The sequence below is a fragment of the Lissotriton vulgaris genome, chromosome 1_1 (genome assembly GCF_964263255.1).
Source record: "Lissotriton vulgaris chromosome 1_1, aLisVul1.2, whole genome shotgun sequence".
NCBI lineage: Eukaryota > Metazoa > Chordata > Amphibia > Caudata > Salamandridae > Lissotriton > Lissotriton vulgaris.
Window position 1 is genome coordinate 1,102,413,252 of NC_141685.1, and position 27,016 is coordinate 1,102,440,267.

Sequence of the window (27,016 nt, forward strand, 5' to 3'; positions counted from 1 at the left end):
ACACTAAACGGACCGGCGACTCGACCCCGAGTAACCTCCTTCCTGATCTTATCCTGTACCACGGTCGTATGCTGGAAGACCGATAGCTGATTTTTACATTTCTCTACACCTTGAAAGTCCCCCACTGGGATGCGGAAACCATAGGAAAACCCGTTCCGCAACACCCCAGCAGAAGTACGATCCGGGTATTCACTGAGCCAGGGAATCATTGCCAAGGTATCAATCGGGGTAGGTAAAGGCGCCCCTCGGACTATGTTAGACCTGTTTGGCGCCTCCTCTACCCCCGTTATCACCCGTTTTGGCTCTGCACGTGGACTCAGGGTGGGATGATTGCCCACACCCACTACATTCGTGTCTAAATTTGCACGATCCCTGGGGCCTAGTACATTTACCCCTGTTGAAGTTCCAACAAACCCCCCTTTTTCCTGTATTGCCGGCAGGCCTCGAGTAATTGTCGGTACCCGCACCTGATCGAAAGGGCGTCCCCGCATACTGGCGGGAGGATTCGCCAACGTTACTCCCTACTAATGGCAATTTTAACATACCAGTATCCTCCATTTTGGACCATGACACAGAATCATAACAGTCCCACGTTAAGTTTTTATCATGTTCTTTAGCCTTTCTAAACAGATTATCATAGCAGAACCAATGATTACCCTCGTGTGATACCGAGTACCCCATGATTCGTGACTGATAAATCGGCAATTCGGGTAACAGATCGGGCCTTCGTTCCCCCAAGATCGATGTAAAAACCCCCCACGCTTTGCCCCAATTGCCAATGTTTTCATTTACCTTAAAGGCGGCCATTTTTGCGCGCCAAACACTCGGATGCATGAGATCCTTCTGGCCCTTAACATGCTCCATCTCATAGTGATCAGTAAGCAACGAGAAGATGTTTACGTACTCCCCTGCCCATATCTTCTCTTTAATAGCCAAAGGAACATGCTGACCCAACTTTTCCCTACGAGAGGGTGCTGACTCATCCCTCGCAATCGGCAATGGCCGCTTACCTGAACCGGACGCTGCCTCTGCTACTGAACCCATCTCCTGTGGCTTCTCCACAGCTGCAGCCGGCGTGGACACCTTCGCTGCTTCCCGTGACTCACGCAGTTGCTTCATCAGCACCTGTGCGTCGACAGCCGTGGCGCCCTCGCTACCTTTACCCAACCACGCTGCTAATTGTGCTGCCAGCTCGGGCGGCATATCTTCCCCGGACACGGGGGTGACCACAACGGGAATCGGATTCCCTTCCTCCGGCACGGGAGTGGGTGCCTCGAGCGGGGTACTGGGACCCGGGATGTCTTCTCCAGCTGCTCCCCTCCTGGGCCTCTTGTTTTTCCCCCCCGGGGCTGCTCCCGCCAAAGGACGTTTCGGTCCCCCTTCCTCGTTTTTATCCATTCGCCTCTTTAGTTCGGTCATCTCTTTCATGAGAACGCGCAGCATCTGGTCAGTAGTCATGCGCTTTCCCGCCTTCTTCGGCATTCTCCAACAGAGTATCTGAAAAACAAACAAGAACGATTACAACGCTCAAAATTGGCTCTTCGTTCCGTCTCGAGCTCACGTGCAGCGAGGAGGTGCAGCTTCAGAGCACAGGAACAAGAGGATGCCTTCTGATCTTGCTTCACCTTTTATCCGTCTTCAGGGCGGGCGTAAACCCGCCCCTGCCTGCCCCAAGGGCGTGGCCAGCCGCGTCAGTGTCTAGCCCAACCCACTCTAGGGCGGGAAAAGGCGCGCCCCGGCTACGCCGCTTCGGGCATACCAGCCGAGACTCGCCTCCCGCCCAAGATGGCTTCCCGGGGGGATCGTGGTACTCCGCCATACGTTCGGGGGGACCGAGTGGTCGCCCCTTTCCAATAATGCTGAGAATGCTTTACAAAAAAATCCTCCCACACAATTGATGGAGACATTCACTCCCCCTTCAGTTGAAGACACTCTGGGAGCGATTAAGTCACTGAGATCCATTGCTCCCGGGGATACCTGTCCTGCTCGTGTGTTGGCAGCAGTGGCAGAATCAGTGGCGAAGGAAATTACGCAAATAATGGATCTGTCCTTTAAAACATCCAAGGTTCCCGATAAATGGAAACAGGCAAAGCTGCTTCCCCTGCTGAAAAAAGTGGGCGCTGATCCAACTACACCGGGCAACTATCGCCCTATTTCCCTGCTGCCGGCAATGGCGAAAGTTGGAGAGAAACTTGCGTTTTGCCAGTTGAACGCCTTTGTTGAGTCCTCAGAGGCCCTTCACCCTGCCCAGTCGGGCTTTCGTGCAGCCCATAGCACGGAGATAGCCCTCGTTGAGATCTCAGAGGCCATCAGAGAGTGTTTGGACAGTGGCGGCAGAGCGGCGCTAATATTATTGGACCTCTCCGCCGCGTTTGATACTGTCCCGCACTCTCTTCTTCTGGCACGTCTGGCTGAGATAGGTGTGGTGGGTCCGGCATTGAAATGAGTAGGATTCTTTCTGTCAGATAGATCTCAGCAGGTTTGTCTTCCTCCATTCTCTTCTTTGGCCAAACCACTCACGACAGGGGTACCCCAGGGATCCACGCTGAGCCCCCTGCTTTTTAACGTCTACCTTATTCCGCTTATAGTGTTGGCGGAACAACTTGGGGCCAAAATTATGGCGTATGCGGATGATACGCAATTAATATTTACCTGGCCCGGTGCTGCCCTTGGCACGGAGGTCATTCGCTCTTGCTTGTCTTCAGTTTTCAGTTGGTTAGCGGCGGCGCAACTGAAGTGTAACGAAGATAAAACTGAAATCCTGCTATATGGGCAATTCCCCCAAACTTTAGAGAACTCCTGTGGCCTGCGGATTTTCCCCAACCTTGCTCAGTGAACATCCCTGCAAAGAACCTAGGTGTATGGTATGGGGAGGATCTGAGGTTTGAAGCACATATAAAGAAACTTACGGGCATGGGCTTTGGGTCTCTTAAGGCTATGAGGAAGTTCTTTCCGTATCTTCCTTCCGCAGCTAGAGAGTCTGTCGCGAGAGCTCTTATACTCCCACGGCTTGACTATGCCAATTCTCTCTTCAGTGGGACTCCAGCTTTTTTGGTTTCCCGCTTGCAGGTCATTCAAAACGCTACAGCGAGACTACTTTGTAATGTGCCTAGCAGGGAAAGTGCTAGAATCCATCTGAAGCAACTACACTGGCTACCAGTCTCTCAACGAATCACTTTTAAAATATTGACATTGGCATTTAAGGCAGTTAATGAGCTGGGGCCTTCGTATCTGAAGAAAAGATTTAGATGCTATGTCCCCAATCGCGCTCTTCGATCGGCTGATCAGAGTCTGCTGGAGGTTCCGCGCTTTCAGCGGGTACGACTTGGTGGTCGGTCTATCGACGTTCTTGCCACTTCCGCCTGGAATACTTTACCACTTTCTTTGAGATCTATCCAGAATTTTGTCCCTTTCAAGAAGGCCCTGAAAACCCATCTTTTTAAGTTTGCTTATTAGTTTAACTCTCAATCTCTTTTATCTGACCACATGCCTGTTTTTTTTCCTACCGTGCCAGGACACTCTGGTAGTAACGGAGCGCGTTATAAAACAGCTAAAAAAAAAATTAAAAAAAAAAATAAATACTCTGGCTGATTTTAGTTTTAAGCTTGGGACAAATGATAGATGGAAAATACAGTAAAATGGATACAGCAAGTCAGAAAATAAGCTTGGTCCTAAAAACTCACAAATCATCCCATCATGAAAAAAGAGACCTGTCATCAGTAAACATCACAGCCGTTCCTATACCTGGTGGTATAGCATGGGACAGAACTGATTATGACATCTATGGCCCGGTGGAGCTGCTGAAGATTCCACACCAGTTCAAGGTTTCTTTAAGTGATTTTGTATCGCCCAGCACATTTTCTGATGATTGGGACTTTGAGACTATTAATAATATGATGTCAGATTTAGAAATGTCTGCAAAATATACTGAACATGACTATTTAGAAGGGTCTAATAATAACAAGGGGGGGAGAGAGAGAGTATTAACCGAGATGGATTCGTTCTCCCTGGGCTGATACAAATAAACAAAAGGAATCCACTCCTTTGGTGATTGGTGTTACCTCCAGTGGTGGGGCACACCTTTGTTGTTTTTTGGTCCCCTCACACACCAACATTCCCCTTGTCACACACAAGAGGAGGTAACGCACATTGTTTTACGTACTAAACCTCCCAAACTTTGTTTTTAATAGTACCAGCCCGGGGGCATAATTAAAGTTTTTTTGCAACCCCACGAGCCAGGTTCCTTTTTAAACTTCACTCACTTAGAAAACCCCACCACGCACTCACATAAAACACCTCCTCCACACCACACATAGTCATTAAAGTGCTCCCACGTATCTGTAGGTTGCAGCACGCCGTACCCCGTAAAGGGGCACGATGACCCCGATGATGAAGCATGACACCAAGGGGCCTGTTGGTGTGTGAGGGGACCAAAAAACAACAAAGGTGTGCCCCACCACTGGAGGTAACACCAATCACCAAAGGAGTGGATTCCTTTTGTTTATTTGTATTTAGAAGGGTCATCAGATTATGAACAAATGTATTGTTTTAATCATTATGGTAACCACTATTTGCACAAATCTTCAAGTCCTAGGAATGTTTTTACATATAATCAATGGGAACATTGTCCCACGCCACCAAAAGGCAGCTCAAAAACATTTCATGAAAAGTATTCGTTCTTCTCAGGGTTTAATGTTACAAATACAGAAACGTTTTATTTCAAAAATGTAAATAAGACAGGAATGAAAACAATGTTGACCAATACTAAACAAATGTATTCTGCAAACTTTTATGCTCAGCTGTCTACATTAGGTTTCGACTTTTGGAAAGACAACATTGAGACAAAAACTGTCTGGGGCACGAAAGACTGGCAGATACAATGTTTAGAAGCCTTGTTCAGAGGCTGCATTATACCAGAACAAATAATGTTTTTAAATGACACTGTGCAACAGACTTCTTGTCTTGGCCTAGCTAAGATAAAAGATTTAAATAAGCTGTCTATACCTAAACCCACTTCTGAGAATAATGATACTACAGAAAAGGAGGTAGACGTACCATATATTTTAACACAAAACAGAACTAATCCTGATTGCAAAAAATGGTTAATCTAGCCCACAGACACCAATAACTATCATGATAGATTCCTGAACAAAACACAGGGGTTAAAACTGAACAGGCCAGATCCAAGATACTCCCAGAGACAACATCCAGGGATAGTAACGACTTATAGTGTAGGAAAATTATGCCTTGAGTGGCTAAAGAGATCCACTCTTCCGGAAATCAAACAACACTTATCTTTACTTAAAGAAGGCAATGATTTGCGAGATTTCTTAATGAGGCCTCGCAAACCACGGCAAAAATGTTTCATATACGCCGGTATATACGCTGCTTACAACGAAACTTGGAAAATAACACAAATGGAACCTGCAGAACGAATACGAGAAATTGATCGTATTAATTTAGAGAAAGCTCTCTCTGTAGTGGAGAATGGGTTAACGATTCTGTCCTTCAGAATATATTCTTTGGACAGCATTGTATCTTCTGCAATTGACATAATAGGCCAGGACTTGCTAATGTTACAACATGGCCAGTCTCAATTACGTTCTATAATGCAGTTAGGCTGGACGTTGCAAAATCTTCGTTCAGGCTACGTGCCGTGTCGTCTAATCAACACAACGTCATTGTTTGCTGTATTTAACCTTACAGATAAACAAATCTCTTTGGCACAAAGAGGAGCAAACTATATGGTGCTGAGCATTGAAAAACTGGAAAGATTACCATTGACAGTTTCTGAGAAGCCTGTCATTGAATGGACAATTCATGGCACCATCATGATACCAGTGACAATATTCCAATTTCAGTATTGTCTACAGCTTATACCAGCAGGCCTGTATGAAAGGTTGGGTAAAGAATACATACAGTCAACATGGACTTTACCTTACACACACAAATGTTGGAACAAGGGAAAAGAGGTATTCCTTAGTGGTAAAAAGTGTAAGAACTCACTAAGTGGTACACTTTTGTGCAAAGGTATTAATTTACATGGAGCCTCTGACGGTTCTGCAAAAAACCTCTCTTGCCACCTGCACGGTACACCTTCCGCAGTGATAGAACCCATTTTCAGGAAGCTATCCAATGGCAGTTACGTTATGTTGAATGATCACAGCTGCTGTGGCATGTTGCCAGGAAAACTTTATCTCGTTAGTGTGTCACTTGTTGTATGCAAGTATTGTATCCAACGCACAAGACAGACAGTGGGACGGCATTATGGCCTTCACTGAATATACTTTAAGCAGAATAAAAACCATTCTTTTGCAAAAATCTGTGCCACTGACCTCGTCTAAAGAAACCTATGACCTGCATGTTACGAGGACATCTGCAGAGATACATGCATTATTATCAACAAACTGCCCAATACATTTCGCAGAAATGTTAAGTCAAATCTTAAATATGTCTGATACCAGTGGCATCGCACATGTACTTAAGACTATTTTTTCTGGACTGTTAACACCATTTGAAGCAGTCCTCTGCATTTTTCCAAATTTCGTGCACTCTGTGTTCGGCGGCCTGCCTCCCATCTTGGGACTCGTAGCAGGAATTCAATTTTTATTCCTTCTGCTCCGATAGGGCAAGTCCGGTAACCGACGATACCCAGACCACCATGGAAGGGACCCTCCTTGCCATGAGGTATCGTGAGAGAATTACACAGATTCTTGGCTTGGCTCGTTTAGGAGATCTGAACATGACCTGGTTTCTTTCGTTCAGACCAATCTGGCAAGATTGCATCTTACCTGTTCTACGATGCCTGCTTTGCGGAGAGGAATGCGTGTTGGACATTTGTCTTACACTTCCATCAGTCCTGCCATCTGATGTTGACGCTTTGCTAGGTCCGGTAACGACTCATGCATCGTGTTGTCCCCAATGGCTACCAATCCTGATGACGGCATTCATTGAGGTCTCACCAGTAAGTCTAACTGAGGGTGAGATACGAGGATCAACAGGCACACAGGTACCATCTGATATGAACACTGCTAATGCGACACCTGGCGCTGACGGCAATGCTTCTCATCTGTGCACATTTGATTTGCTTGATCAAGTAGTTCCACTTTCACCTACTGTGGTAGACAATTTCTTTGCCAGCCTAGATGATCTGATGTTTTCTCCTGACACCGAGAATAACTTTTTATTCATGCACACAGAGTTCCCTGAACTCTGAAATTCGGCCTTCACTTTTTCAAAACAAAGACTTCTAACTTTGGAACTCTATTTTTTCACAACCAATTGAATTTTTCTCTCAAAAACATTTGAACTTTTTGGCACGGACTAATCTGCTTAAAGTAGAACTATTCTTAGAGAACAAGAAATTCTTTCCCTTTTTGAACACTGCCTAGAGAAAATATTTGGCCTTGTCCTCATATAACAATTGACATGATATTTTATGTTATGTTATGAAATGGTCTCGACCTTTCTTTCTGTATTTAAGAGCCATTTTCATAATTCATTCAGTTTGCATATTTAGATACTCTATTCTTAGAATGACATCACTTCCTTAAAATGCGTACTGTAGGAATGCTCATTTTTTTTTCTTTTGTACAACCATTTCAAGTGCATGTTATGTATTTTGGGGTGGGATTGTAAACACTAGCTTTGGATATGTTCAGTGCTTATACGTTTAGCTTTATTGAACTTAAGATCGTGGAGTGAGTGTTATAAATGAATCTAGGACCCTAGTGTAAATTTTCCCAATTCATGCCCTTATATAGTTTATCATATCCTTACATAGGCATAGAAATCACTACCATATTTGGCCTAAGCCTTACAGCCCAAATTCGGCATGGCTACTTCCACTAAGGTCTGAGAATCAACAACGATTTCTTGGAAAAACCCGCCTCCAGCGGCTAGGGACTTCCCCCTGCTTGAATATTGAGTTCTCCAAGAAATCCTGGAGTTTAAAAGAATCTAATTGTCAGTCAACTCTGAGTGAGGTTATTAAGTCCAATCATGCGTCAAACTTGGCACCTTCAAAGTATAAATATGTCTAGGTTTGCCCAGACAAACACACAGTGGTTTGGAGCAGATCGACTATCTACTTGCCCGACGCCCTGCAGTAAAGTGCCGAAGAAAGTCGACCCTCCAGCTGACGCACTGAGAGACTCTGTCTTTTCTCCTGCTGAGAAATCCAGCTCCAGGGTTTCCGGGCTACCCTTGCGGGTATCTGTGAAATCGAGCCCTGAGAGAGAGATACAAGGTCTCCTTCATTCTAAAACCAAGGTACGGAGCTGTTTAGACCTCTTAGAGAATTCTTGGAATAGATTCCTGGCAGAGAACTACTAAACTTAAGCTACAAGGTAAGAAGTAGGTGCTGTTTTCAATAGTTTGGTAATCTATAGTTTTGTATGCCAAGAGTCTCTCTGGGTTGTAGTCAGCTCCATTCCTTAGAATGAGAGAGGTGGGAATCTCTTTCCGGATCTCAAACTCTAACACCCCGCGAAGGGAGTCAGAACACTGGAAGCTGGATTCTCTGCAAGCAGTGTTGACAGCGTCTGGTCAGTGCGTCAGGCAGGTACTCAAATTCCTTCCGAACTTGCCGTGGCGAGCCATATCGAGCTGTGTTGCGAAGCAGTGGTTTGCCATGGTAAGTGAAGGTATATTTATCCCTGGAAGGTGTCTAGGAATGCTAGCATTGACGTAAGTCGGACAGAGGAAGACGTCTTGACTGAACCCCTAAGAAATAGTAGTTCATGCATAATAAATGAGATCTTGGAGAAATCAATAATCCAAGCAGGTAAAGTCCCAATGGCTTAAGGGTCTGGTTTCTAAGAACTTGTTGTGACGTGGAATGGACGGATGTAGGTGATCATGCCTCTATTTGGATAGCATGGCAAATGCCTAAATAGGGACGGGGATTCTATCACTAAATAAGGGCAATGTGAGTTGTGCCTATATAAAGACATGATTCAGGAAACCTATGTACGGGTATCTAAATCGGAACACAACACTACAATGATGCCCATGGGAGGACACGTTGCTTGGTGGAGCATACTTTTGGCCTTCTAAAGCCACGATTTTGCTGCCTGGATAAGACCGGAAGTGCACTGATGTACTCGCCCAGAAATGTGTGTCAGACTGTGGAGGCATGCTGCATGCTCCACAACCTGGCCATTCACAATCCCCTGCACCTGGATGCTGATGAGCAGCCAAGGTCCTCACCTGCAAACCAACGCGTGTCCAGTGACGAGGTTAGTCGAGAGGAGGAAGGTGTCAATCTGCGTCTACAGCTCATCAACCGCTACTTCACTTGAAGGTGAGTGACAATGTACAACTGACCCATTGTATGATGATGTTGCTGTTGTTGTCAGGATGTATGTGAGCTTTGTGACTGCAGAGGTTGTTGACTTAGTGGTGGCTGACAATGTTTCTTGGAAAGGGTAGGTTGGTACATCTACAGGATGTGTATGTTGGCACTGTTGCTCATTGTGATGTGTGCATGATGGATTGGCTTGATGATAAGTGTTGTGTGATGTCTGTGATGCCTCAACCAGACTAGTGAATATTGTTCTGTTGTGTTTTCCAAGGTCCCTTCAGCCTCTCCTTGCCTACATACATTTAATACTCCTGGTACATTGCAATCATAGTGGAGACTGCACATCCTGGAATAAACAAGGAGCAGAAACAACGGCATGTGTGTAAGGATTATTTATTTACAATAGGGATATGTGAGGTGGGTGAACATTTACATTGAGGTGATTAGTGAAGCAATGAGTTGACAATTATGGTAAATAAGAGAATCAAGTAGTCACCACATTGATGTTGTGGTGACCCAGTCCAACAGAGAGATGCCATTCACAAGGCAGTGTGGCTTAGGACAGTTCAAAAGAGTCAATGCAGTAGAGAAGAGTGTTGCCATCATGGCTGGCTCTGCGATTGATGTTTGACAGGGGCTTTGCCACGGGATACTCCCAGGGATTTCTTGGGACGGTCCCTTTGTCGCTTAGCTGGGCGGGACTCTGTGTAGGTCCAGTGGGATCTGAGGACTCACCCTTCTCTGTGGCCACAGGAAAGGAGGTTGAACTGTCATCCTGCGGACTACCAGTAGAAGGGGGAGGTGTTGTGTGTGGTGCAGGCCTGTCCCTCAGTACTGCCACTTGCTGGCCCAAGAGGTCCACAATTTGGCCCATGCAGGTGTCCATGGACCTAATCAGCAGGAGGAGCTCACGGGAGTCTACTTCTGACTGGCCCGTTCATCCCTGGGCCCGTACATAGGTCCTAAGGACTCTGATTATGTTGTCCGGAGCTCCGGTCCCAGGCTCTTGTTGTTTGTGACTGACCCTGCCCCTCCAACCTGCCCTGCTGCTGCGGACCTGTTGCCTCACCACTGTGGGCCCCCACAGCCTCTCCCTGCCCTCCTCAGTTAGTGGTGTGGGATGCTCATTCTCTGTGTCAGGGAGAGTGTTGCATCCAGCACTTGTGGTGGTGGTGATGGTGATGGTGGTGGAGGACGCACAGGCAGTAACAGCAGGGATCTGCAGAGAGGTTGGTATTGCAGCAGATATGGTGGGGGGACGATGGGGCCCTGGGACCTGTTGTGCCCTGCCACACCAGATGGACCAGCTTTGGGCTCCTCGTCCAAAGAATCCTGGGTGTCAACATGCCTGAACTGGGGTGGTGTGGAGTGCAAAAAAAAACGATGGATTTAGGACCAGATCTCTGTACTGGGGTGAATGTATGACATTGTTCTGCATTCTGTCCATCAACTTTTGTTTTTGCATTTGTCACCCCGAGTGGGATGGGTATGCTCAGATGTGAGTCCCATGCTCTACACACCACTGGAGTCAAGCTATTCTGGCGAGCCAGAAACCGTTCCTAGGATGCTTGATTCCGGTCCAGGAAAGACATGGCTTGGCAGTTTTTGCTGGTCTGTTCCCATGAGGCACAGGGTCAAGGTTGATTTGCATATGGCCATGTCTGAACTGGGGTGGTGTGGAGTGCAAGAAAACTATGGATTTAGGCCCAGATCTCTGTACTGGGGTGAATGTATGACATTGTTCTGCATTCTGTCCATCAACTGTTGTTTTTGCATTTGTCACCCTGAGTAGGATGAGTATGCTCAGACCTGAGTCCCATGCTCGCCACACCACTGGAGTCAAGCTATCCTGGCTGAAGACGGCTGATAGCCAGAAACCGGTCTTAGGATGCTTGATTCCGGTCCAGGAAAGACATGGCTTGGCAGTTCGGGCTGGACTGTTCCCATGAGGCACAGGGTCAAGGCTGATTTGCATATGGCCATGTCTGAACTGGGGTGGTGTGGAGTGCAAAAAAACGATGGATTTAGGCCCAGATCTCTGTACTGGGGTGAATGTATGACATTGTTCTGCATTCTGTCCATCAACTGTTGTTTTTGCATTTGTCACCCCGAGTGGGATGAGTATGCTCAGACGTGAGTCCCATGCTCTCCACACCACTGGAGTCAAGCTATCCTGGCTGAAGACGGCTGATAGCCAGAAACCGGTCCTAAGATGCTTGATTTAGGTCCAGGAAAGACATGGCTTGGCAGTTCGGGCTGGACTGTTCCCATGAGGCACAGGGCCAAGGCTGATTTGCATATGGCCATGTCTGAACTGGGGTGGTGTGGAGTGCAAAAAAACGATGGATTTAGGCCCAGATCTCTGTACTGGGGTGAATGTATGGCATTGTTCTGCATTCTGTCCATCAACTGTTGTTTTTGCATTTGTCACCCTGAGTGGGATGAGTTTGCTCAGACGTGAGTCCCATGCTCGCCACACCACTGGAGTGAAGCTATCCTGGCTGAAGACGGCTGATAGCCAGAAACCGGTCCTAGGATGCTTGATTCCGGTCCAGGAAAGACATGGCTTGGCAGTTCGGGCTGGACTCTTCCCATGAGGCACAGGGTCAAGGCTGATTTGCATATGGCCATGTCTGAACTGGGGTGGTGTGGAGTGCCAAAAAACGATGGATTTAGGCCCAGATCTCTGTACTGAGGTGAATGTATGACATTGTTCTGCATTCTGTCTATCAACTGTTGTTTTTGCATTTGTCACCCCGAGTGGGATGGGTATGCTCAGACGTGTGTCCCATGCTCTCCATACCACTGGAGTCAAGCTATCCTGGCTGAAGACGGCTGATAGCCAGAAACCGGTCCTAGGATGCTTGATTCCGGTCCAGGAAAGACATGGCTTGGCAGTTCGGGCTGGACTGTTCCCATGAGGCACAGGGTCAAGGCTGATTTGCATATGGCCATGTCTGAACTGGGGTGGTGTGGAGTTCAAAAAAATGATGGATTTAGGCCCAGATCTCTGTACTGGGGTGAATGTATGACATTGTTCTGCATTCTGTCCATCAACTGTTGTTTTTGCATTTGTCACCCCGAGTGGGATGAGTATGCTCAGACGTGAGTCCCATGCTCTCCACACCACTGGAGTCAAGCTATCCTGGCTGAAAACGGCTGATAGCCAGAAACCGGTCCTAGGATGCTTGATTTAGGTCCAGGAAAGACATGGCTTGGCAGTTCGGGCTGGACTGTTCCCATGAGGCACAGTGTCAAGGCTGATTTGCATATGGCCATGTCTGAACTGGGGTGGTGTGGAGTGCAAAAAAACGATGGATTTATGCCCAGATCTCTGTACTGGGGTGAATGTATGACATTGTTCTGCATTCTGTCCATCAACTGTTGTTTTTGCATTTGTCACCCTGAGTGGGATGGGTATGCTCAGACGTGAGTCCCATGCTCTCCACACCACTGGAGTCAAGCTATCCTGGCTGAAGACGGCTGATAGCCAGAAACCGGTCCTAGGATGCTTGATTTCGGTCCAGGAAAGACATGGCTTGGCAGTTCGGGCTGGACTGTTCCCATGAGGCACAGGGTCAAGGCTGATTTGCATATGTCCATGTCTAAACTGGGGTGGTGTGGAGTGCAATAAACAGTGGATTTAGGCCCAGATCTCTGTACTGGGATGAATGTATGACATTGTTCTGCATTCTGTCCATCAACTGTTGATTTTGCATGTGTCACCCCGAGTGGGATGGGTATGCTCAGACGTGAGTCCCATGCTCTCCACACCACTGGAGTCAAGCTATCCTGGCTGAAGACGGCTGATAGCCCGAAACCGGTCCTAGGATGCTTGATTCCGGTCCAGGAAAGACATGGCTTGGCAGTTCGGGCTGGACTGTTCCCATGAGGCACAGAGTCAAGGCTGATTTGCATATGGCCATGTCTGAACTGGGGTGGTGTGGAGTTCAAAAAAACGATGGATTTAGGCCCAGATCTCTGTACTGGGGTGAATGTATGACATTGTTCTGCATTCTGTCCATCAACTGTTGTTTTTGCATTTGTCACCCCGAGTGGGATGAGTATGCTCAGACGTGAGTCCCATGCTCTCCACACCACTGGAGTCAAGCTATCCTGGCTGAAAACGGCTGATAGCCAGAAACCGGTCCTAGGATGCTTAATTTCGGCCGAGGAAAGACATGGCTTGGCAGTTCGGGCTGGACTGTTCCCATGAGGCACAGGGTCAAGGCTGATTTGCATATGGCCATGTCTGAACTGGGGTGGTGTGGAGTGCAAAAAAACGATGGATTTATGCCCAGATCTCTGTACTGGGGTGAATGTATGACATTGTTCTGCATTCTGTCCATCAACTGTTGTTTTTGCATTTGTCACCCTGAGTGGGATGGGTATGCTCAGACGTGAGTCCCATGCTCTCCACACCACTGGAGTCAAGCTATCCTGGCTGAAGACGGCTGATAGCCAGAAACCGGTCCTAGGATGCTTGATTTCGGTCCAGGAAAGACATGGCTTGGCAGTTTGGGCTGGACTGTTCCCATGAGGCACAGGGTCAAGGCTGATTTGCATATGTCCATGTCTGAACTGGGGTGGTGTGGAGTGCAAAAAACAATGGATTTAGGCCCAGATCTCTGTACTGGGGTGAATGTATGACATTTTCTGCATTCTGTCCATCAACTGTTGTTTTTGCATTTGTCACCCTGAGTGGGATGAGTATGCTCAGACGTGAATCCCATGCTCGCCACACCACTGGAGTCAAGCTATCCTGGCTGAAGACGGCTGATAGCCAGAAACCGGTCCTAGGATGCTTGATTCTGGTCCAGGAAAGACGTGGCTTGGCAGTTCGGGCTGGACTGTTCCCATGAGGCACAGGGTCAAGGCTGATTTGCATATGGCCATGTCTGAACTGGGGTGGTGTGGAGTGCAAAAAAACGATGGATTTAGGCCCAGATCTCTGTACTGGGGTGAATGTATGGCATTGTTCTGCATTCTGTCCATCAACTGTTGTTTTTGCATTTGTCACCCCGAGTGGGATGGGTATGCTCAGACGTGTGTCCCATGCTCTCCACACCACTAGAGTCAAGCTATCCTGACTGAAGACGGCTGATAGCCAGAAACCGGTCCAAGGATGCTTGATTCCGGTCCACGAAAGACATGGCTTGGCAGTTCGGGCTGGACTGTTCCCATGAGGCACAGGGTCAAGGCTGATTTGCATATGGCCATGTCTGAACTGGGGTGGTGTGGAGTGAAAAAAAACGATAGATTTAGGCCCAGATCTCTGTACTGGGATGAATGTATGACATTGTTCTGCATTCTGTCCATCAACTGTTGATTTTGCATGTGTCACCCCGAGTGGGATGGCTATGCTCAGACGTGAGTCCCATGCTCTCCACACCACTGGAGTCAAGCTATCCTGGCTGAAGACAGCTGATAGCCAGAAACCGGTCCTAGGATGCTTGATTCCGGTCCAGGAAAGACATGGCTTGGCAGTTCAGGCTGGACTGTTCCCATGAGGCACAGGGTCAAGGCTGATTTGCATATGGCCATGTCTGAACTGGGGTGGTGTGGAGTGCGAAAAAACTATGGATTTATGCCCAGATCTCTGTACTGGGGTGAATGTATGACATTGGTCTGCATTCTGTCCATCAACTTTTGTTTTTGCATTTGTCACCCCGAGTGGGATGGGTATGCTCAGACGTGAGTCCCATGCTCTCCACACCACTGGAGTCAAGCTATTCTGGCGAGCCAGAAACCGTTCCTAGGATGCTTGATTCCGGTCCAGGAAAGACATGGCTTGGCAGTTTTTGCTGGTCTGTTCCCATGAGGCACAGGGTCAAGGTTGATTTGCATATGGCCATGTCTGAACTGGGGTGGTGTGGAGTGCAAAAAAACGATGGATTTAGGCCCAGATCTCTGTACTGGGGTGAATGTATGACATTGTTCTGCATTCTGTCCATCAACTGTTGTTTTTGCATTTGTCACCCTGAGTAGGATGAGTATGCTCAGACGTGGGTCCCATGCTCGCCACACCACTGGAGTCAAGCTATCCTGGCTGAAGACGGCTGATAGCCAGAAACCGGTCTTAGGATGCTTGATTCCGGTCCAGGAAAGACATGGCTTGGCAGTTCGGGCTGGACTGTTCCCATGAGGCACAGGGTCAAGGCTGATTTGCATATGGCCATGTCTGAACTGGGGTGGTGTGGAGTGCAAAAAAACAATGGATTTAGGCCCAGATCTCTGTACTGCGGTGAATGTATGACATTGTTCTGCATTCTGTCCATCAACTGTTGTTTTTGCATTTGTCACCCTGAGTGGGATGAGTATGCTCAGACGTGAGTCCCATGCTCGCCACACCACTGGAGTGAAGCTATCCTGGCTGAAGACGGCTGATAGCCAGAAACCGGTCCTAGGATGCTTGATTCCGGTCCAGGAAAGACATGGCTTGGCAGTTCGGGCTGGACTGTTCCCATGAGGCACATGGTCAAGGCTGATTTGCATATGGCCATGTCTGAACTGGGGTGGTGTGGAGTGCCAAAAAACGATGGATTTAGGCCCAGATCTCTGTACTGAGGTGAATGTATGACATTGTTCTGCATTCTGTCTATCAACTGTTGTTTTTGCATTTGTCACCCCGAGTGGGATGGGTATGCTCAGACGTGTGTCCCATGCTCTCCATACCACTGGAGTCAAGCTATCCTGGCTGAAGACGGCTGATAGCCAGAAACCGGTCCTAGGATGCTTGATTCCGGTCCAGGAAAGACATGGCTTGGCAGTTCGGGCTGGACTGTTCCCATGAGGCACAGGGTCAAGGCTGATTTGCATATGGCCATGTCTGAACTGGGGTGGTGTGGAGTTCAAAAAAATGATGGATTTAGGCCCAGATCTCTGTACTGGGGTGAATGTATGACATTGTTCTGCATTCTGTCCATCAACTGTTGTTTTTGCATTTGTCACCCCGAGTGGGATGAGTATGCTCAGACGTGAGTCCCATGCTCTCCACACCACTGGAGTCAAGCTATCCTGGCTGAAAACGGCTGATAGCCAGAAACCGGTCCTAGGATGCTTGATTTAGGTCCAGGAAAGACATGGCTTGGCAGTTCGGGCTGGACTGTTCCCATGAGGCACAGTGTCAAGGCTGATTTGCATATGGCCATGTCTGAACTGGGGTGGTGTGGAGTGCAAAAAAACGATGGATTTATGCCCAGATCTCTGTACTGGGGTGAATGTATGACATTGTTCTGCATTCTGTCCATCAACTGTTGTTTTTGCATTTGTCACCCTGAGTGGGATGGGTATGCTCAGACGTGAGTCCCATGCTCTCCACACCACTGGAGTCAAGCTATCCTGGCTGAAGACGGCTGATAGCCAGAAACCGGTCCTAGGATGCTTGATTTCGGTCCAGGAAAGACATGGCTTGGCAGTTCGGGCTGGACTGTTCCCATGAGGCACAGGGTCAAGGCTGATTTGCATATGTCCATGTCTAAACTGGGGTGGTGTGGAGTGCAATAAACAGTGGATTTAGGCCCAGATCTCTGTACTGGGATGAATGTATGACATTGTTCTGCATTCTGTCCATCAACTGTTGATTTTGCATGTGTCACCCCGAGTGGGATGGGTATGCTCAGACGTGAGTCCCATGCTCTCCACACCACTGGAGTCAAGCTATCCTGGCTGAAGACGGCTGATAGCCCGAAACCGGTCCTAGGATGCTTGATTCCGGTCCAGGAAAGACATGGCTTGGCAGTTCGGGCTGGACTGTTCCCATGAGGCACAGAGTCAAGGCTGATTTGCATATGGCCATGTCTGAACTGGGGTGGTGTGGAGTTCAAAAAAACGATGGATTTAGGCCCAGATCTCTGTACTGGGGTGAATGTATGACATTGTTCTGCATTCTGTCCATCAACTGTTGTTTTTGCATTTGTCACCCCGAGTGGGATGAGTATGCTCAGACGTGAGTCCCATGCTCTCCACACCACTGGAGTCAAGCTATCCTGGCTGAAAACGGCTGATAGCCAGAAACCGGTCCTAGGATGCTTAATTTCGGCCGAGGAAAGACATGGCTTGGCAGTTCGGGCTGGACTGTTCCCATGAGGCACAGGGTCAAGGCTGATTTGCATATGGCCATGTCTGAACTGGGGTGGTGTGGAGTGCAAAAAAACGATGGATTTATGCCCAGATCTCTGTACTGGGGTGAATGTATGACATTGTTCTGCATTCTGTCCATCAACTGTTGTTTTTGCATTTGTCACCCTGAGTGGGATGGGTATGCTCAGACGTGAGTCCCATGCTCTCCACACCACTGGAGTCAAGCTATCCTGGCTGAAGACGGCTGATAGCCAGAAACCGGTCCTAGGATGCTTGATTTCGGTCCAGGAAAGACATGGCTTGGCAGTTTGGGCTGGACTGTTCCCATGAGGCACAGGGTCAAGGCTGATTTGCATATGTCCATGTCTGAACTGGGGTGGTGTGGAGTGCAAAAAACAATGGATTTAGGCCCAGATCTCTGTACTGGGGTGAATGTATGACATTTTCTGCATTCTGTCCATCAACTGTTGTTTTTGCATTTGTCACCCTGAGTGGGATGAGTATGCTCAGACGTGAATCCCATGCTCGCCACACCACTGGAGTCAAGCTATCCTGGCTGAAGACGGCTGATAGCCAGAAACCGGTCCTAGGATGCTTGATTCTGGTCCAGGAAAGACGTGGCTTGGCAGTTCGGGCTGGACTGTTCCCATGAGGCACAGGGTCAAGGCTGATTTGCATATGGCCATGTCTGAACTGGGGTGGTGTGGAGTGCAAAAAAACGATGGATTTAGGCCCAGATCTCTGTACTGGGGTGAATGTATGGCATTGTTCTGCATTCTGTCCATCAACTGTTGTTTTTGCATTTGTCACCCCGAGTGGGATGGGTATGCTCAGACGTGTGTCCCATGCTCTCCACACCACTAGAGTCAAGCTATCCTGACTGAAGACGGCTGATAGCCAGAAACCGGTCCAAGGATGCTTGATTCCGGTCCACGAAAGACATGGCTTGGCAGTTCGGGCTGGACTGTTCCCATGAGGCACAGGGTCAAGGCTGATTTGCATATGGCCATGTCTGAACTGGGGTGGTGTGGAGTGAAAAAAAACGATAGATTTAGGCCCAGATCTCTGTACTGGGATGAATGTATGACATTGTTCTGCATTCTGTCCATCAACTGTTGATTTTGCATGTGTCACCCCGAGTGGGATGGCTATGCTCAGACGTGAGTCCCATGCTCTCCACACCACTGGAGTCAAGCTATCCTGGCTGAAGACAGCTGATAGCCAGAAACCGGTCCTAGGATGCTTGATTCCGGTCCAGGAAAGACATGGCTTGGCAGTTCAGGCTGGACTGTTCCCATGAGGCACAGGGTCAAGGCTGATTTGCATATGGCCATGTCTGAACTGGGGTGGTGTGGAGTGCGAAAAAACTATGGATTTATGCCCAGATCTCTGTACTGGGGTGAATGTATGACATTGGTCTGCATTCTGTCCATCAACTTTTGTTTTTGCATTTGTCACCCCGAGTGGGATGGGTATGCTCAGACGTGAGTCCCATGCTCTCCACACCACTGGAGTCAAGCTATTCTGGCGAGCCAGAAACCGTTCCTAGGATGCTTGATTCCGGTCCAGGAAAGACATGGCTTGGCAGTTTTTGCTGGTCTGTTCCCATGAGGCACAGGGTCAAGGTTGATTTGCATATGGCCATGTCTGAACTGGGGTGGTGTGGAGTGCAAAAAAACGATGGATTTAGGCCCAGATCTCTGTACTGGGGTGAATGTATGACATTGTTCTGCATTCTGTCCATCAACTGTTGTTTTTGCATTTGTCACCCTGAGTAGGATGAGTATGCTCAGACGTGGGTCCCATGCTCGCCACACCACTGGAGTCAAGCTATCCTGGCTGAAGACGGCTGATAGCCAGAAACCGGTCTTAGGATGCTTGATTCCGGTCCAGGAAAGACATGGCTTGGCAGTTCGGGCTGGACTGTTCCCATGAGGCACAGGGTCAAGGCTGATTTGCATATGGCCATGTCTGAACTGGGGTGGTGTGGAGTGCAAAAAAACAATGGATTTAGGCCCAGATCTCTGTACTGCGGTGAATGTATGACATTGTTCTGCATTCTGTCCATCAACTGTTGTTTTTGCATTTGTCACCCTGAGTGGGATGAGTATGCTCAGACGTGAGTCCCATGCTCGCCACACCACTGGAGTGAAGCTATCCTGGCTGAAGACGGCTGATAGCCAGAAACCGGTCCTAGGATGCTTGATTCCGGTCCAGGAAAGACATGGCTTGGCAGTTCGGGCTGGACTGTTCCCATGAGGCACATGGTCAAGGCTGATTTGCATATGGCCATGTCTGAACTGGGGTGGTGTGGAGTGCCAAAAAACGATGGATTTAGGCCCAGATCTCTGTACTGAGGTGAATGTATGACATTGTTCTGCATTCTGTCTATCAACTGTTGTTTTTGCATTTGTCACCCCGAGTGGGATGGGTATGCTCAGACGTGTGTCCCATGCTCTCCATACCACTGGAGTCAAGCTATCCTGGCTGAAGACGGCTGATAGCCAGAAACCGGTCCTAGGATGCTTGATTCCGGTCCAGGAAAGACATGGCTTGGCAGTTCGGGCTGGACTGTTCCCATGAGGCACAGGGTCAAGGCTGATTTGCATATGGCATGTCTGAACTGGGGTGGTGTGGAGTGCAAAAAACGATGGATTTAGGCCCAGATCTCTGTACTGGGGTGAATGTATGACATTGTTCTGCATTCTGTCCATCAACTGTTGTTTTTGCATTTGTCACCCCGAGTGGGATGAGTATGCTCAGACGTGAGTCCTATGCTCTCCACACCACTGGAGTCAAGCTATCCTGGCTGAAGACGGCTGATAGCCAGAAACCGGTCCTAGGTTGCTTGATTTCGGTCCAGGAAAGACATGGCTTGGCAGTTCGGGCTGGACTGTTCCCATGAGGCACAGGGTCAAGGCTGATTTGCATATGGCCATGTCTGAACTGAGGTGGTGTGGAGTGCAAAAAAACGATGGATTTATGCCCAGATCTCTGTACTGGGGTGAATGTATGACATTGTTCTGCATTCTGTCCATCAAATGTTGTTTTTGCATTTGTCACCCTGAGTGGGATGGGTATGCTCAGACGTGAGTCCCATGCTCTCCACACCACTGGAGTCAAGCTATCTTGGCTGAAGACGGCTGATAGCCAGAAACCGGTCCTAGGATGCTTGATTCCGGTCCAGGAAAGACGTGGCTTGGCAGTTCGGGCTGGACTGTTCCCATGAGGCACAGGGTCAAGGCTGATTTGCATATGGCCATGTCTGAACTGGGGTGGTGTGGAGTGCAAAAAAACGATGGATTTAGGCCCAGATCTCTGTACTGGGGTGAATGTATGACATTGTTCTGCATTCTGTCCATCAACTGTTGTTTTTGCATTCGTCACCCCGAGTGGGATGGGTATGCTCAGACCTTTGTCCCATGCTCTCCATACAACTAGAGTCAAGCTATCCTGGCTGAAGACGGCTGATAGCCAGAAACCAGTCCAAGGATGCTTGATTCCGGTCCAGGAAAGACATGGCATGGCAGTTCGGGCTGAACTGTTCCCATGAGGCACAGGGTCAAGGCTGATTTGCATATGGCCATGTCTGAACTGGGGTGGTGTGGAGTGCAAAAAAACTATAGATTTAGGCCCAGATCTCTGTACTGGGGTGAATGTATGACATTGTTCTGCATTCTGTCCATCAACTGTTGTTTTTGCATTTGTCACCCCGAGTGGGATGGGTATGCTCAGACGTGAGTCTCATGCTCTCCACACCACTGGAGTCAAGCTATCCTGGCTGAAGACAGCTGATAGCCAGAAACCGGTCCTAGGATGCTTGATTCCGGTCCAGGAAAGACAATGCTTGGCAGTTCAGGATGGACTGTTCCCATGAGGCACAGGGTCAAGGCTGATTTGCATATGGCCATGTCTGAACTGGGGTGGTGTGGAGTGCGAAAAAAACTATGGATTTATGCCCAGATCTCTGTACTGGGGTGAATGTATGACATTGTTCTGCATTCTGTCCATCAACTGTTGTTTTTGCATAGTTTGAAGTAAAGTCGGGCATAATAACGTCAGAAAGGAACCCTTAGGGAATAGTCGCTCTTTGCAAAGTACATGAGTTCTTGGACAAATCAATATTCAAGCAAGGGAAGGTACCTTAACTGCTTAAGTTGATTTTCCAAGAAATAGTTGTGATGTTTCGTGCGGGTGGAAGTAGCCATGCCTGTATTTCATCTGCATGGGTTATGTCTAAATAAGGACTTGATTTCAATGCCTATATTAGGACAATGTGAATTGTATCTATGTAAGGGCATGAATCTGGAAAATTCACTCGGAGCCTAAAACGCCACACAACACTCTGGCCTCATGGCACTTTCACGCGTCATTCAGTTGTGTGCATGATTGTGCACAGACTTTCTTCTATATGTGAATTGGTGTGTCGCACTTTGGTGTCTGTGACAGTTTCATTTGCTTAGATGTCTGCACACTGTGAGTGGCAATAGGATCGGTGTGTATGTTTGTGCAATGAGAGGCCTGGTGTTGTCATATGGCACCATGCTTTTTGAGAGGAATGGCTGGGTGCATGTACTGGCTACTTACCTTTTATGTTTTCACATTTGCCTTGGATTTGTGACACATCTCTGTGTGTGTGTGCTGGAGGGTTCCATCCTGCGCAGGGGTGGGACAAGAAAGCATAATATGTCTACCTACCTGTTAGTTAAAAGTGGACAGTGCAATGACTGACACATGCATCTGGGCGGGAGCGAGTGCTCCATCTTTATGAGCTGGGGAACAAGGGGGCATGGTGGGAGTAATGCTGCAGGCCTCCCACACCCAAACAGCCGTCCCAGGGAAGATCGCTACCTACCTGTTAAGTGAGGGTGAACCATACAATGGGTGCAAACTGCTTCTGGGTTGGTGTGGAGTGCTACATCCTGCTCAGGGGTGGGACAGGGATCATGGTGGGAGTAGTAGTACAGGCCCCCCACCCCCAAACAGCCCTCCCAGGGATGATGGATATCTACCTGTAAGTTTGATTGCGGTGATACAATGGCTTCCAACTGCTTCTGGGTGGGGGAGTGCTCCATCCTGCTCAGGTGTGGGACACGGGGCATGGAGGGAGTTGTAGTGCAGGCCTCCCACCCCAGACAGCCCTCCCTGGGAAGATGGCTACCTACCTGTAAGTTTGTTTGTGGTGATACATTGGCTTCCAACTGCTTCTGGGTGGGGGAGTGCTCCATCCTGCTCAGGTGTGGGACAGGGTGCATGGTTGGAGCTGTAGTGCTGTTTGCCTGGACACATACAACCCTGTAAATGTTGGCTACCCTTGGGGTGAATCAGATGGAGTGAATGTTATATCTGTGGGACATGTGTTGGATATTGTGGTGCATATGGATGTACATGTGCCTCTGAGATGTAGCTTTGTAGTTGTGCTGGACAGTACATAGCAGTGTAATTGTCTACATTTGTTTGTACTTACCAGCCTGCACTCCCCCGGCTATTCCTGTGAAACTCTCTGGATGGAGTATGGCAAGCGCCTTCTCCTCCCATGCAGTGAATGTTCTTGGTGGAATGGGAGGGCCATCGCCAGTCCTCTGAGCCAGCTCATGGTTCTTGCTCCTCTTCTTTTTGACAACGCTCTTCAGGTCATGCCACCCCTTCATGATTTCCTGTCTGTTGCGTGGGGTGGTCCCTATTGCATTTACCTCGTCAACTCTCCTTACCCACATTTGATTTCTTGTGGCTAATGGTGTCTGTTAGACCATGTTACCAAACAGTTGTGGTCCTACTCTGATTATCTCATCTACCATGACTGCCAACTCACTCTCTGTGAATTTGGGCATTTTCAGTGGTGCCATGGTGTGCGTTGTGCAAAGGGGCTAGAGGTGCAGGTGTGTAAGGCAGTGATGTGTATGGTGTGTGAGGTGCTGAGGGGTCAGAGGTGCAGGTGTTGAGGTGGTGGTGCTGCTGTGAGTGGTGTGAGTAGTGATGGTGTGTTGATTTGCCTCTCCTTTGTGCTCTGTTGTTGGGCCCTTCAGTTGTGGAGTTTTGCAAAGGATTCTTGTCAGGGAAGGGGCTGGTTTTATACTCAGCTATGTGGGTGTGTCCAAATGGGGTATTGCTGTCAGGTGTGTTATGTGGGTTGTCCTGGGATTTGTATTTTTGTAGTTGCCATGCGATTGTGTCATTGGGGTGTGTTCTGTGTTTTTGAGTGCACAGCTAGTTTTCTGTGTGCACTTTGTGGCATTGTTTTGAGTTTTTTCTGTCGACTGCCATATTTGTCACGGAGCCTCCGCAGCGGTGGCTATGCTACAGCTCTTCCTCTGGCTCTCCCATTCATCACTGTTTGCAACTGCGGCAGTCGGAAACAGCAAAAGGTACCGCGGTCACATCGGGCATATCCTAATTTTCCGAGGGGTGTCTCCGCTGTTATGGTGGCGGTTTCTTGATTTTCCGCCACAAACACGACCACCGCGGATGGATTTTTGCCTTCTCCGCCCGCTTCGGGCAATTTTTCATTGCCTCGTTTCACTGCGGTCTGATTTTTGGGGCAGTTGATCCTTATTATACCGCCGGTTTTTCTGCCGGACAGGCGAGCGGTTGATTTCCGCTACTATGGCAGTCGGGCAGTTTTCTGTCTGCCATCCTAATGGGCCCCTAAATTAACTCAGGGAAGGTGCTCGACAATAAACATATACAATATATTATTCCCACTCCAAGCTATAATAACTCAGGGAAAGTGCTGGACAATAAACATATAAAATAGACTACTCCCACTCCAAACTACAAAAACTCAGGGAAGGTGATGGACACTAAACATATATAATTTACTATTACTATTCTCACTCCAAACTATATTAACTCTGGGACGGTGCAAGACAATAAACATATAAAATACACTATTCCCACTCCAAGCTATATTAACTCAGAGAAAGTGCTGGAAAATAAACATATAAAATATACTGTTCCCACTCCAAACTATATTAACTCAGGGAAAGTGCTGGTCACTACACATATATAATGTAGTATTCCAACTCCAAACAACATTACCACATGGACAGTGCTGGCCAATAAACTCATAAAATGTAATATTCCCAATAAAAACAACAAAAACAGATAAAAAAAATGCTACGCACTCACATATATATTATCCTATTACCCCTTCAAAAAACATAACCAGAACAAATTATGCCTTTAAAAAAATATATATGAATTAGATTATAATACAAATGTTTAAATGTAATTTTTAAAATTACATTTTTAATTACAAAATTGGTTATAAAATATTAACCATCACAATAATTTTTTACTTTTGTTTTTATTACATTAATTACAAACTCAAACATTCAACCGCCTCAAAATTAATTTCATTTATTTAATTTAAAAATTAAGTATATTATTACACACTTTTCAACAAAAACAATTTTTAATCACTACTCTTCCCTATAAAAATTATTTATTATTTTGTCATTTATATTTTAATTATTTAAAAAAAAAGAGTTTTTAATTAAAAAAATTACTAAACAAGCTGATCTGCAATAACCACAAAATCCCACTCTTAATGGAATAGTTTTTTTAATTTTTTTTATTGTATTTCTATTTAAAGTTCTTTAAACTTTTCTAAAAATGTCCCACCCCATCATCTATAAATGCAACATCCCACTATTCTTTATTTCTATTTTTCAAAATATTATAAAAAGTAATTTACGTAAAAAATACTTTTTTCATATTTACAAACACTCTCCATGCTTATCCCCTATAAACCCTTCATTACACAACAAAAAAATATAATTTTCTTTATTATTACTTAATTCTTTTATAAATTAAAAAACATTTGAACCACTCCACACCCTTAGCCCCCATGCCCCTATAACCCAATATCCCGCACTTAATAAATATCCATACAATAATAATAATAATAATAATAATAATATTAATCTTTATTTGGATGTAAAATATCCTTAAAAGAACACCACAATGATTCCGACAACAGTACACGTTATTAAGAAAAAACAAACCAATAAAACAACAGTGGTTAAATGAAGATCTTCCAAATCGCGTTATGCGGGTTCTTATTACATATGGGGGATTAAAAAGCACGGTCAGCATAGCTTTAAACAGAACATTAAAACAGAAGAGGTTTGTGATACTGACAATTAGCAATGTTGGGCTTGTAAAAGCAATCTGATGTTCAGCAAATAACTACGGGTTATGATAAAATAAATCAGATAAAACTCAGCAGCAAACACATCAATAGCAGCGGGTTATGATAAAATGCGATAAAAATAAAAACAGTTTTAGCAGCTTAGACATAGAGTGCAATTTAATTTAAACTATTGCTTAAAAAGGAGAAGCATGCATAAAATTACCATATGCAGAGCGTATATAGGTTGTAAGGCCTATGTTTAAAGCTATATTTTCAGGGTTCAGAGCTGCAATAATTGCCTGTCTGCAGATCCGAATGCCCAACCTGTTCCACTCCATTTTCAATTTACGTCTGCGCTGTGACATAAGGGCGGGGCAAAGACAGACCACGTGCTCCAAGGTTTCAGCCGTCTTGCCGCACCCTCTGCACAATAAAACTTCTGACATACGATGCCAAGAGGGCAAATCTTTTAAGAATTGCCAGTCACCCAATCTGATAGCTAGATTAAAAAAGGAGAAGGAAGATACAGTTTGGATTAACCTAAGGGAATCTGTGGTCCATGGCAGGATTAGAGAATTTTGGTCCATAATTGGGAAGGGATGCGGCACTAGAATAAGTCCTTGCCCCATCCCTATACCTGAAGAGGTATGGTCCTCTTATATTCGGGAGCTTTATGCAGGGAACGGCTCCTTGGGTGAAGATAGTGGTCCTGATGTTGCACCTGAAGGGCTGATTAATTATCCTACAGAGGAAACAATTGAAATGGCCATAAAGAATATGCGCTCCTCTGGCGCAATGGGACCTGACGAACTCCCCATGACAGTTCTGAAGCAGGAACCTTCAATGTGGAGTAAAATCCTTTACCCATTGTTTAAAGCCTGCTTTGTTTCTAAGACGGTACCCGCTTCCTGGAGGGGAAGTATTTTGGTCCCTATTTTTAAGAAGGGAACTAGGGATAGCCCCAGTAATTATCGTTTGATAGCCCTCCTAGACTCTATCGGAAAGGTTTTTGCGAAATGTCTTTTAAATTTACTTTCCGAGTGGGTCGAGGAGAATAATATCCTTGCATTTGAACAAACTGGTTTCCGTCGGGGGCACGGCACTTTAGACAATCTCACCACCTTACATGTGGTATCTGATAAATATGTTAAGGTGAGAGGTGGGGTGGTGTACGCTGCTTTTATCGATTTCTCCACAGCGTTCGATAAAGTGGATCGTAGATCGCTGTGGAGGAAACTAGCAGCTCTTGGTGTCCCATCCTACCTATTAGATCTTGTTCGTACACTCCATACGGAAACTTGGTGCAGAGTTTTACAAGGGGGCGAAAGGGGTCTCTCCCACCAATTCCATCTCAGAACGGCCCTAAACAAGGCTGCTTATTGGCTCCTTCCTGTTTTCTTTATATACAGTAGACCTCCCTGCTGCCCTGTCTGGTTGTGAGGGTATTGCTCCAGTGATTGGGGGGACCCCTATCTCTTGCTTGATGTATGCCGATG